The sequence below is a fragment of the Callospermophilus lateralis genome, chromosome 14, assembly GCF_048772815.1.
Source record: "Callospermophilus lateralis isolate mCalLat2 chromosome 14, mCalLat2.hap1, whole genome shotgun sequence".
In the NCBI taxonomy this organism is placed as follows: domain Eukaryota; kingdom Metazoa; phylum Chordata; class Mammalia; order Rodentia; family Sciuridae; genus Callospermophilus; species Callospermophilus lateralis.
The window spans coordinates 76,607,756-76,622,241 of NC_135318.1; positions in this window are offsets into that span (position 1 = coordinate 76,607,756).

The window sequence follows — 14,486 nt, forward strand, 5'->3', positions numbered from 1 at the left end:
GAAAATATTAATTTCAAAAATTAGAAGCCATTAAATATGTTGATTTTCTATTCTTGAACTTGAAAATACTTAAGCTACTGAAACACTGGATGGGTTTAACAGCAGACTAGAACTAAGATTAGTAAATCCAGTTAGGTCAATAAAAATATCCAAGCTAGAGCAAAAAAAAAAAAAGAGAGAGGTATAGAAGATGTTGATACAATTAAAGGGGTTCTAACCTATGAGAAACTGGAATCTAAGAGGAAAAAAGAAAGTGAACAGAAATAATAGATGAGGAAAATATAATGGCTAGAATTTTCTCTGATTCATGAAGGCAATTTTCCCTGCTTCATGAAGGCAATTTTCCCTCAAATTCAAACCTCTATAAACTAAAAACAAAGGGGAATTTTTAAAAATAAATTTAAAGGAGAGAAGTAGGAAAAAAATGACTAAACAAGAATGAGAGATCTAAATAAGAATAGTTTAAGTTTTTGTGGTTCTTGTTAAGTAATGAGGTTTCTTGGTTATATTTTAATGTGAAATATTTAAACCTAAATATGGATATGTATGCATATAGATATTATAGGATGAAAATACATGTTTAAATGGCAAACTATCTTTTGGTATTAAAGTATCCCTTTTTATGGTATTTCAGTTGTGAGAATTTTTGTGTGTGTATGTGTGTTTGTATGTGTGTGTGTGTGTGTGTGTGTGTGTTTGTGTACTTCTTTGTGCTTTTTGTATTTTTTTATGCTTTGTAATCTTTGTGAAATTGATATGTATTGTTTAATCAGATCTGGTAGTATTATATATTTAATGACTAGCTGTAGTCATTTCCCCCACTCTGTGACATTTAAGTAGAGAGAAATAAATCAAGCAGAAACACATTCTTGTTAAGGTGAAGCAGAAATATTTTCATTTAGGAAGTATACGTGTCTCTCAAGTTCTTTCATTGAATTCTAACTAACTAACCTGGAAAGTTGCATAGAAATTATAAGAAGTCTGATTCCTTAAATAGTACATTGATATAATTAATCATATCTTAAAATTTTGCACTGACATATGAAATTATAAGGCACACTATATAATGAAGAAAAATGTAAATATTTAAATATGGGGCAGGTTAAAAATGCTCAAAACATTTTAACTGTTATGGTGATTCCTAGGAGGCAAATACTTGGTGGTGTGTTTTCATGAACCACTACTTTATATTTTCCTTGATGATATTTTCTAGGAGATGCTGCTACTACCTTTCTCTCATAAAGTGAGTCAGAAAGCTCACTTCCCCATCTCTACTGTCATAGGGTCATTTCTGAATGCACTACAAAAATCCCTAACCATAGTTCAGATGTTTTAAAATAATGGCATGCATGATATCATGTAAAGGATAAATAAATATATATTGATTACACTGATAATGTACATTTAGAAAAACAAAAATGTGATTAGCTTCATTTCTGTACTTGAGGCTCCAATTTTTAATATGAATAGGGTAGTTCCTTCCCCATCTGTATCACATCCAGCAGAATTTCAGAGTTTTACATTGTCTATGCTATATTCTCAAACTTTTGCATAGTCCATAGCATTGGGTAGAGCATTCAATAAACATGTTAATGGAAAAATAAGAGTTAAATATTTGACATCTGCACATTTGGTTTTCATCAACATTTGCATCATTTGAAGCAGATGGAAAATTCATTATTGAAATAGATAAAAAATTATATATGTGTTCATTTGTTTATATGCATATATTCAAATTGCAATACATCCATACACATACACACAGACGTAAGTAATCTAATATCTTAAGGAAAACTATGTAATTTGCCTTCTGAAATTATTTTAGCTACTTTATCTCTAAAATGTGGATGGAATATGTGTGAATTCACAACTGACCTATCAAAATTTTACTAAGATGACAAATTCCTTCTACAGTTGTTGGCAATAAATCCCTCAATGAATGGAGACTGTCTAAAAACATATTACATGTACAATTGAACTGTTGCAATGATCAAGAATTAAAATAGGTTTTAGTATAAACTACAATACATGCTCCACATAAAATTTGCCTTACTTAAATATTTATATATTTTAAATTATTTATTTAGCTGATATTCTCATGGTTTTCAAATCTAGTTATTAAGAACTTCTCCTTTTTAATTTTGTGGTTTAAATTTTACAGACATAAAATCATTTTGGGGATATATCTAGGCCAAATATTTTAATATTTTAATTCACTAATACATTTTAAAATAACATTGTTCCTCAATATCCTGTTATTCTTTAGTTTTAGTTATATATTTCAACATATTTTAAAACCCAAGAACATTAGCTATATTCATAGCATAATTTTAAATTTTCTGTTTTATCTTTCACTGGCTAATTGACTTTGAGCAGGCAAATATGAAAATGTATTGCTTTGGTGAGAATGCTGTCTGTCAAATAGTGGGATTGATAAGAGTTGAAAGTTCACCAATGCTCTAGAGCCCAAAAGGATATGGATGGTTAATTACAACTAATGGCACATTTCAAATCTCAGGTAAAGAAGATTTTTAAGTGAAAAAACAAGGGTAAAAAGATTACAAACAATGCAGAACAACTTAAATTTACAGGAGAACCTAGAGGCATCAGAAAAATGGACAGAGAAAGAACTCAAGCCATACCTGAGTCAGACTGAATGGAATCATAAAGAAGTCATTAGACAGCAAGTCCAAACAATGAAAGAATACTTTGAAAATGAATTACATAAGCAGATTCAAGAAGCAAAAAGTAAACTCTTCCAGGAGATAGAGATTTTTTAAATAAAATTAAACAGTACTCTTAGAAATGCAGGAAATCATAAACCAAATAAAAAACTCAAATGAGAATATTACAAAAAGACTAGATAAAATAGAAGTCAGAACATTGGATAATGAAGACAAAGTTTATCAACTCAAAAAGAATATAGTCAATGCAGAAAGGCTGGTATGAAACCATGAGCAAAACATCCACGAGATATGGGATGTCATAAAAAAAAACAAACTTCAGAGTCATTGGGATAGAAGAAGGTATAGAGGTCCAAACAAAAGGAATGAGCAACCTGTTGAATGAAATAATCTTAGAAAACTTTCTAGACATAAACATTGAAAGGATTGCCAAATTCTGGAAGCCTACAGTACCCCAAACATACAAAACCTTAACAGATCAACCCCAAGTCACATTATTATGAAGATATCCAACATACAGATCAAGGAGAGAATATTAAAAGCTACAAGAGAAAGGAGGCAGACTACATTCAGGGGTAAACCAATTAGGTTAACATCTAACTTTTCATCACAGACGTTGAAAGCTAGAAGATCCTGGAACAACGTATTTCACATGCTGAAAAATAATGAATTCCAACCAAGAATATTGTATCCAGCAAAATTAAGCTTCAGGTTTGACAATGAAATTAAAATATTTCACGATAAACAAAAGTTAAAAGAATTTGCAGCCAGAAAACCAGCACTGCAAATCATTTTGAGCAAAATACTACAATAAGAGGAAATTAAAAACAGCACCCCAAACTAACAGTGGGAGGTAACTCAGTAAAAGGGGGGAAAATAACCAAAGAGGAAAAACAAGCCAAATTAAAATAAATAAATAAATAAACATGACTTGAAGTACAAACCACATATCAATAGTAACCCTAAACGTTAATGGCTTAAACTCACCAATCAAGCGACATAGGCTAGTAACTTGGATTAAAAAACCAGATTCAACAATATGCTGCCTAAAGGAGACTCATCTGACAGGAAAACACACAGGCTGAAGGTGAAAGGTTTTGAAGAATCATACCACTCATATGGTCCTCGGAAGCAAGCAGGAGTATCCATACTAATATCAAATAAAATCAACTTCAAACCTAAGTTAATCAAAAGGGATAAAGAAGGACACTATATACTGTTAAAAGGAACTATTAACCAACAAGACATAACAATTATCAATATGTATTCACCAAATTATGGTGCTGCAACATTCATAAAACAAACTCTCCTCAAGTTCAAGAATCAAATAGACCACAACACAATAATTATGGGTGACTTCAACACACCGCTCTCACCATTGGACAGATCCTCTAAACAAAAGCTGAATAAAGAAACTATAGAAGTCAATAACACAATCAATAATCTAGACTTTACCAATATATATAGAATATATCAACCATCATAAAGTGGATATACTTTTTTCTCAGCAGCACAAGGATCCTTCTCAAAGATAGACCATATATTATGCCATAGGGCAACTCTTAGTAAATATAAAGGTGTGGAGATAAAACAATGCATCTTATCTGATCACAATGGAATAAAACTGGAAATCAATGATAAAAGAATGAAGGAAAAATCCTGCATCACCTGGAAAATGAACAATATGTTGCTGAACGATCAATGGGTTACAGAAGACATAAAGGAGGAAATCAAAAAATTTTTAGAGATACATGAAAATACAGACACAACATATTGAAATCTATGGGACACAATGAAAGCAGTTTTAAGAGGGGAGATTCATTGACTAGAGTTCATTCCTAAAAAAAAGAGAAAAAAAACCAACAAATAAATGAGCTCACACTTCATCTCAAATCCTTAAAAAAGGAAGAGCAAAACGACAGCAAATGTAGCAGAAGGCAAGAAATAATTAAAATAAGAGCAGAAATCAACAAAATTGAAAGAAAAGAAACCATGGAAGAAATTGACAAAACTAAAAGTTGGTTCTTCAAAAAAATAAATAAGATCGACAGACCCATAGCTATGCTAATGAAGAGAAGAAGAGAGAGAACTCAATTTACTAACTTACAGGATGAAAAAGGCAATATCACAACAGACACTACAGAAATACAGAAGATAATTAGAAATTATTTTGAAACCCTATATTTCAATAAAATAGAAGATAGTGAAGATATTGATAAATTTCTTAACTCATATGATTTGCCCAGATTGAGTCAGGAAGATACACACAATTTAAACAGACTAATAACAAAGGAGGAAATAGAAGAAGCCATCAAAAGTCTTCCAACCAAGAAAAGCCCTGGACTGGATGGGTATACAGTGGAGTTTTACAAAACCTTTAAAGAAGAGTTAATACCAATACTTTTCAAGTTATTTCAGGAAATGGAAAAAGAAGGAGCTCTTTCAAATTCTTTCTATAAAGCCAACATCACCCTGATTCCGAAACCAGACAAAGACACTTCAAAAAAATAAAACTACAGACCAATATCTCTAATGAACATAGATGCATAAATCCTCAATAAAATTCTGGTGAATCAGATACAAAAGCATATAAAAAAATTGTACACCATGATCAAGTAGGATTCACCCTGGGATGCAAGACTGGTTCAATATACAGAAATCAATGAACTTTATTCACCACATCAATAGACTTAAAGATAAGAACCATATGATCATCTTGATAGATGTAGAAAAAACATTCGACAAAGTACAGCATCCCTTTATGTTCAAAACACTAGAAAAACTAGGGATAACAGGAACGTACCTTAACATTATAAAAGTTATCTATGCTAAGCCTCAGGCTAGCATCATTCTGAATGGAGAAAAATTGAAGGCATTCTCTCTGAAATCTGGATCAAAACAAGGATGCCCTCTCTCACCACTTCTGTTCAACATAGTTCTTGCAACACTGGCCAGAGCAATTAGACAGATGAAAGAAATTAAAGGCATAAAAATATGAAAAATAGAAGAACTTAAATTATCACTATTTGCGATGTGATTCTGCAATCTATATATGGGGGAAAATTGGAAGTTCATAATCCACTTGAATCAAATGTATGAAATATGATATATCAAGAGGTTTGTAATCTTTTGCACAACTAATAATAATAAAAAAATGCTTCCAGCACAAAGAAATGATATATGTCTATATATCACACACACACACACACACACACACACACACACACACATATATGATATATGTCTTTACATATAATAATATGATATATACATCATATTACATTTTTAAAATTCATAATAGCATTTTATGTTTATGTTGTTGCTTGCTATAGGTTTTAAGGATCATTATACCAAGTGTCTTAATTTTAAATAAATTTTTTAATGATTTACTAAATTTGAAGACATTTTTACTGAATGCATATCCCATTACTACATTTTTTGAAACTGTCCTTAAGACAGCATTACATTACATTGAATAGAATTATAAAAATTAGCTATTTCTGCAATTGGCTCAACACTGGCTCTTTTGACTTATAGTACACTAAATTTGAGTAAATGATTTTTTAAAAATTTGGATTATTGTTCTAGAAGTAATTTTTAGGAATGGAAAACAAATATTTTAATGATTCTTTACACATAAAACATTATTATACTCTCTCAAAAATTTGGAAAGTTGCATATATATTTATATGTGTACAATATATATGTATTTATATATGACTGATTATATCTTTTAAGCAGTATAACAAATTATACATTTTTAAATATTTATAATATAATGATATGATGTGTATGTCATATTGTCTCCCTATGCCTCTGATCAAACATATTTTACAGTTTATACTAGATCTCAATTTGTTAGTTAGAACCTGTCTTGTTTATTTTTCTGTTGCACACAGTACTAAATCATAAGTGGCAGTATATATGTATATATAGATATACAGATATATGTAAATATGTGTGTATAATTCATTTTACTAAAACTAACATAAAATATGAAAATATAAAGACAAAATTAAAATTATTACAATGGAAAAGTGTGTCAGTGAACTCTTTGCAGATCATCATGTATTTTCTCATTATTTTTACATATTCTTAATGATTTATTTGCTAACACAGTTATTTCCATTATGCTGTATTAGAATTTAGAAAAAGATCGATAAATATTACCTGATTTAGAACACATACCTGGTAAGACAGAATCTTGCAAAGTGAAACTAAAATATTTCCTAAGTAGATAGGATTTGGATGTAATAAATTAAAGTACAGAAAACTTGTCCTTAGCTCCCCCACAATCAGATTGCTATGCCTCTAGGAAAACTCTTCTAATTTGCAATGCTGCTAACTGTTAAGAACCTTGTTCAGGCTTATAAGAGGGGGAAAATAAATAATTTTTGAGTTATTAAAGTGTATTAATGGCTCTGCCATTCAGATATGAAGGCTGACATCCAGAATATGATGAATTTCACCTTGAAGTAAATCTATATGCCTCTTCTCTCTTATGCTGCCAACAGGCACTACATTTCAAACCTACTTCTATGATAAACTTATAGACATTAATCTTTTACTGCTAAAAACACTATACTTTCTGAAATTGTAAAGAAGAAAATCTTTTTCCTTCAGAGTTATTTTTCATTACTTCTATTATTTTTCATAGATAATTTGAAGTTTGCACATTTATTACTTAAAACAACCTGATAATCCTAACTCATCTATTTTAGAGGCCAAATTGGCCTTCAGTCACATCTGGAATCAAAACTGAGGTTCACTTCATTCTGTTCCATTTCTTCATACAGATAAAGAGAACGTTAAATTTTAAGGTTGTTATTTTCTGTGGCTACTTGGCCTTCAGGCTCTCTCTCTCTCTCTCTCTCTCTCTCTCTCTCTCTCTCTCTCTCTCTGCCACATGGCAGAATTTGTAGGATCTTCTAAGTTTCTTTCAAGGAAATGTGAAGGTTATGAACATATCTAGAGCAGATACTCAAACCAAAGTAGGGATTTGATGAGCTATAGTTTGAATGTTTACATGAAGTTCAGAAATTAAAGCAGGTATGAATGGGAGCCTGGAGATTTAAGTATTTTCTAAACCCATTGTTACTAATGGCACAAAGCAAAAGAATTTACAAATGGTTGGAAGCAAAAATACCACAGAAAAAGAGAAATGCATAACTGCAACAGAATATTTCTAGAACAAATCTGTCATAATACTGTTTACTGAAACCTCATTCTTTTGCATTGCTTGACTGCCATTGCTAATCTTAGCTGTGTTCCAAAAAGAGCAAAGTGCATTGGACATTTGTTTCTAAATATATAAAAAGGGAAGCAGTGCTTCATTTGTTCCTTATATTACACTTTTAAATAGAATACCTGATTGTGGATCTAAACTCAATAGGAAGATTCTCCCTAATAGAGTAGAATGTGCCCTCCTTTGCTTGTTGTCTTGAATATTTTGTTGGAGTTAAACTTACTTACCATGAGTCTTTTTTGATTACCCTTAACCAAAAAGCAACTACTTCATTTTCAGAACCTATTCTTACCTTGATTTCTGTGAAATTCTCTTTAAGCTATAGTGTTATATTCTGTAATTTTTCCTAGGAAAGTATGAAGCTTAAATTAGATGAGAAAAAAACACGGTTTGGCAACCAATTTATTCAAATCTGAGCAATTATGGTGAGAGAATGAAGGAAAGAAGAAGAAAAGACAGGATACAAGATTTATAAATAGTCAATTACTAACTCTTAATCTTCAAAGGTTATCATGTTGAGTTTCCTGGAGAGAAATTCAGAGAAAAATTATCCTCTTTCCAATTCTTTTTAATTCATTATTCATGAGGTTATTTCTCTATTTTATCTAAATATGGAAAAATCTTTTTAACTTGACTTGTATTTGTAGCATGGGCAAAATTACAAGCATATGTAAAGGAAGACATTTATGATTGGTCTGGAAATTCAGATATTTTAAAAATATGCTCATATGATTTAGGTATTATTTCCTTTTTAACGTTTTCCTTGTTATAATGAATATTGCAACACTTTTCAGTAAAATTCTGTAATCAGATTTTATTTAACTAGTACACCACAATTGAGAGAAAATGAGGAAAGCAAACCATAAAGTCCCTGAGTGTCCCTCCCCTACAATAAAACTAGCCAAGATAAAGGAGGAATGAGAGCAAGTCTGGGTTGGAATGTGTAGATATATTGAAAAGCACTGAATTTATCTCATGTATTCTGGAAATTAGGGCAAATGAGTGTTATTTGTAGAAAGCTGCTTTTTTGAATGCACATTAAGTTCTTGGGGGGTTGTCATAACATGGGACAAAGTGAGCTAAGCTGTTGGTGCTTCTGTTTCCTAACCTATAACCACAACCACCCTGAGTGGTAAGGGGTGCAGAAAAGAGAACTGTGGAGTTGCAAGTGCTGGTGCAGCAACCATCCCTGGGCAAAGTGCCAAGAGGTACAGAGGTGCTATTTTCTGGTAAAGACCATATGAAGTAGAGGTTCATCTGTCCCACCCATCAGTGTTGCACAGCCTGGAGAAGCACCTGTTCAGTTTCTTGCTACAATATCTTCTTAAGAATTTCAATAAAATTTATCTCTTACATCCTATCTCCAGGTGTCTTCTTTGGTCTCTGGGCAGACTTTTCCATTGTTCCAGGAAAACTGGGATTTGGAAGTCACATTGTCATGCAAAAATGCACAACACTTTTACAAGTTATGTGTGTTATTACTGAGATAATACAACTCATAATCAGCATATTAATGTCAATCTAAGAATTTAATCCTCCTTGGGTAGAGTTGATATTATTATGACTAGTGGCTATCAGTTCAAATAATTCTTCAGAAATGATACTAATTCTATAAAGAAGCAAATAAAGCCAAATTTTTGTGTATAGATGATCAATAATTATTTAAATAAATACATTTATGATTAGTCTAAAAATGAGAAAGTCTGAGGTAGAATCATATTTCAAATATTCATTAATTTAAAAATTACCAAATTGCACATCCCTGCTATTATTAGAGATTGTCAACAACTATGGTTGGGAGACAGTTCTTTTTGAGTTACAAACACTTCTGCACATCTTATGAACTGAGGCACTACAACTTGATATTATGGACTACTTTTTAAAGTTATTTTATAGTAAACATCTTTGGAAGATAGAGATGGTGGCTCCTTTGGGGAGAGGCAGAGATTTGAATTATTTGCTTTCCAGAAAAAATAAGTATATATCTTCCTCTGAGGAAAGATTTGAAGATAGTTTTTAGTAGCTCCCTTTAAAATATTGGCATTTTCTAACTCGGTTTCCCTTGTCTGAAAAACAAACTCCCTGAATGTGCACCATTCCACTGAACCTATTACTGTAGTACCTGAATGGGATTTGTATGGGAAAGGTGAACTAATATACACAAGATCCAGTTTGCTTGCTATGCTGCAGGTAATAAAGTTCTTTGACCTTGGTCAAAACATAAAAATTTCAGTTAGACGGAAAGAGTATATTCAAGACATCTTTTGTATAGCATGCTAACCACAGTCAACAATAGTGTATTATAGTCTTGAAAATGACTAAATGAGAAGATTTTTAATTGTTCTCACAAAAATAAGTATAGGATGTAATATATATGTTTACTATTTCGGCATTCAAGAACATATACATATTTCAAAACAACATATTGTACATAATAAATATATATAATAAAATAAATGTATACAATTAAAATGTTGTTAGTTAAAAAAAAATTAAATGCATTTATTTCTGAACCAAAAATCTTGTAGTTTCTACCAATACCCATAATACCATAGAAGGCTAGCCTGTTAACATACAAGCAATGTAAAAATATTGCACCCTTTACAAAAAATGGGTAAACTCCATTCCTATTGATATGGTGATAGACTTCAGAGTTTAAGGAATTATATTTTTGAAGCTTTATCCTGTGCTATTTATTTCAAAATGTCTCTTTCCTTCCAGGGTATAGTCAGATATATTCAGTGTAAGAATCTGAGAGCATGCAATCTTCACAGCTGGTAGGCAGTAGCTTCCAGCTGCTCTGCCCTTACATGGCACGCTCTTGATGCCCATAGCCTCACTTGGTGCTAGCAGATGCTCAACTTATAAATAAATAAATTTATCTACCATATCTCCTCAATTCAACTTTTCATAATGTTTCTATAAACACATGGAGTCTTATGGTCATCTGTATGCATTTTCAGTAAGTTTTTAGGGATAATTTAATATATATTACAATTTTGTTCATAGTGTAGAAATATTTTGATTTGCACAGATGTTTTCATTTCTTTAAAGCAATTTGAGTCTCATCCTATACAATAACATATATTTGCACAGACAATAGAAATTTTTTTCAGTAGGAATAAAAATTGATTTGAAAATCTTACAAAAGGTTGATGTACATTTATTCACCTTAGCCTCAATTAGCCAAAGCCAGTCAAAACTAGAAAATAATCAGAAGAAAATACAGCAGAAAGCCATAGAAATTCTATAACACCTAATAGCAAATGGTGGCAATGCCAATCATTATTTGATGCATAAAGTAATCCAGTGAAGTAAATTAATTGCTGAATCTTTTATACATAAGGACACTAGAACCCAGAAGGAGCAGATAATATGCAAAATATGTAGGGAGAGTGGCAATCTGAGTCGTACATTTGCTTCCAGACCAGTAACATCAACCCTACCCTCTCTAGATGTTGGACAGCACCAAAAGTGCATGTGCCATTGAGAATCAGGAGAAAAGAAACATCACCAAAAGTGCATGTGCCATTGGGAATCAGAAGAACAGAAACATGCATGACATCTTGGAACAAGAAAGGGACAAGAAAAAGAGAAAATAATAGGTAGCAAAAATGCACAAAAGAAAAGAAGAGGAGGAATAAAAAGGAAACAGGGGAGATATGAGGGAAAGGGAAAAATGAAATGCACAAAGAGGAAGAAACAAAGAATAGGAATTGCTTAAAATAGACCACTAGGATACTATGTGCCAACAGTTCAATAATGTGACATGAATATGCATTATTTTTTAAATAGAATAAAATAAAAAAACTGAAATAAAGGAACTATACACCATAGAATAGCAAATAGTAGACAAAAAAGCATTGATAGTAAATACATTATAATATATGGGAAAAATAATTATTTTACATAGGTAAGAATATACCCAAAGAAAGAGATTATTCAGGAAATTTCTTGTACTGCTTTTGTCATAATTATACATAGTTTAATGTGTTTAATTTTTACAGTTTAATTTTTAATGTGAAGGATTTTAGCCAAAATATTTATGTCCCATATATATAAAACAAAGTCAGAAATACATTCAAACAAGAAATCTGAACCTCCTAAATTAGGTAAGCTTTCCAGTACTCCTGACAGACACCAAAATAACTTGAATAAATGGAACTCAGTCTCTTTCTAAGGTAAGGATTTACCCTCATGGAGATGTCTTCTCTCCAGATGACCTGAGAGCTCCTGGCACGTGCCCATCACTGCCTTTCTCTCCCAGACTCCATGAGCTTCTGGGCACTCTCCCAAGTCTCCCTCCTGTCTCCCAATTATCTCAGTTTCCCAGTGTTGCCACATGCTGTGCATGTGTTGCCAGTGTTCCCAGTGTTGCCACATGCTGGGTCACCATTTACATTTGCAAATTTAATCTCCAAAGATCTTATACTATGTCATGTTGAAACCAGAGGCAAACACATCTGTGTCCAACATGGGCTAGGGGACAGTCATCTCTTTTCTGTTTATGATCATTTTTCTTTCTTTCTTTCTTTTTCTAGTACTGAGCATTGAACCCAGGGTGCTTAACCTCTGGGCAACATCTCAGCTCCTCTTTTTTTTACTGATGTTTTATTTTGAGACAGGGTCTCACTAAGTTGCTTAGAGCCTTGCTAAATTGCTGAGGCTGACTTTGAACTTATGATCTTCCTGCCTCAGCCTCTTGAGTTTCTGGGATTACAGGTGTGTGCCACCGCACCTAGGTTATATCCATCTATCTTGATCAAATATTTTTATGTCTCTTCAGTTACATTCCAAACCAGGAAAAGCAATACATACTTTCAATTGGAAAGAGGGGAAAGGCCATCATTTCCTTCTCATGTGGTCAGGAGGAACTATGGAGCCAGGATGACTGTATTTGAATTCCTATCCCAAGTGATTCTGGGCGAGTCATTCAACCTCTTGGTGCCTTCAAGTTTTCATGGTCAAATAAAGTTAAAACCATCCATCCTTCAGAGGGTTGTAAGAACTGAGTTACTCTACATAAATCAATAGCCCTAAATAAATGCTTGTTCAAATGGCTTGCTACTCGGGAGGCTGAAACACAAGGATCACTAGTTCAAGGCAGTCTGGGCAACTTAGTGAGACCCTGTCTCAAGCTAAAGTTTAAAGGGGCTGGGGATGTAGCTCAGTTGTAGAGAACCCCTGGGTTCAATCCCCAGAACTGGGAGGGAAAGAAGGTAGGAGTTTTTATTAGTGGTAGAGTCTGGACTTAGCCCTATGCTCAAGTTTTCTCTTCCTTCCTTCCTTCCTTCCTTCCTTCCTTCCTTCCTTCCTTCCTTCCTTCCTTCCTTCCTTTCTTGTTAAATAAAATAAAGTTCAGCTTAGCTTCCTGGGAAAGGCAGCAAGAGGGTCACTGTGTCCATGGATGGCTCTGCCTTGGTCAAGGCTGCTCCCTTCTCTCCTAACCAACTTCTGGTCCCCTCTCTCCAAGGCTCAGATGTCAGAATTTGTTCTGGTTCTGATTTCTGCTCCAAGCTACTTGCCTAGAACATGGCCCAAGTCCTAGGTAAGTCCAATGAACCTTCAGCCACTCTCTCCTATGTGAGCTCTGTCTTAGGACAGGATGCCCACACCTCAGCTGCCCTCCCAGGGTTGCTGAGTCCCTCTCTCTCTCCTTCCTAAGCCACCATGGGGCAGTAGGACTGCCCAGTGCCCAGCCCTGACTGCAGTCTCTGATGCTCCAGCAGCCCAGTGAGGTCTCCAGCCTGACCATCTGTACTGAATCTTCACCAAGAGACAATCACGAAGGATCAAGTCCCAATCTCTTAAAGCCTTTCCTGGCTAGTGAAGCCTGAGGTTCCCTCTTGAGGGCCCAGTCTCTGCTGTCCTCCCAGCTGTGCTCTTCTTCTCTTGGGACAGAGACAAACCTAAGGGTCCTGGAGGATTTGCACATCACTTGAGAAGGTCTATGTGGGGCTCAGGCTGCAGAGACTGGTTTGTGGAGACCAGGGATCAGGACTGTGGGCAGAGCTGGGGGAGAGGATGGAAATGTGGAGTGGTAGGGGGTATTTCTAATGGAAGAAGAGGCAGGGTGGGGGTTACATGAGGCTGGGGCTGGGAGCAGGACAGTAAGCAGAGAGAAGGTGGGTGGGGTTCTTCCTCACAGTGCTTTGTGCCTGAGCATCAAGGATGGTCCAGAGGTGGATTCTACAAGCAGCTTCTGTTTGGCAAGTATCCCCAGATAGTTATCAGCCTCATCTATGACATGGCACCCTAGCAACTTCCTCCAAGATCTGTTGGCAGTCCCAGGATATGATGAGGTGGCTTCAGAGTGCTCAGCATGTGCCTGGCATGGCAAGTGGCTGTTTAGGGCCCTGGATCACTCCTGGTTGTGAGTCCCTTCTCAGGGGAGGAAATAGGTTGGGGGAGCAGAAGTGGCGCACTCTTTCCTCAGATCTCACAGCCTGTGAATGTGAGAGGTGGCATCAGAACCTGGCCTCTGGTCCCAGACACACTTTTACCCAATTTCCATTGACCACCTGCCAAATCCCTTAAAAAGACATGAAAGACCTTCC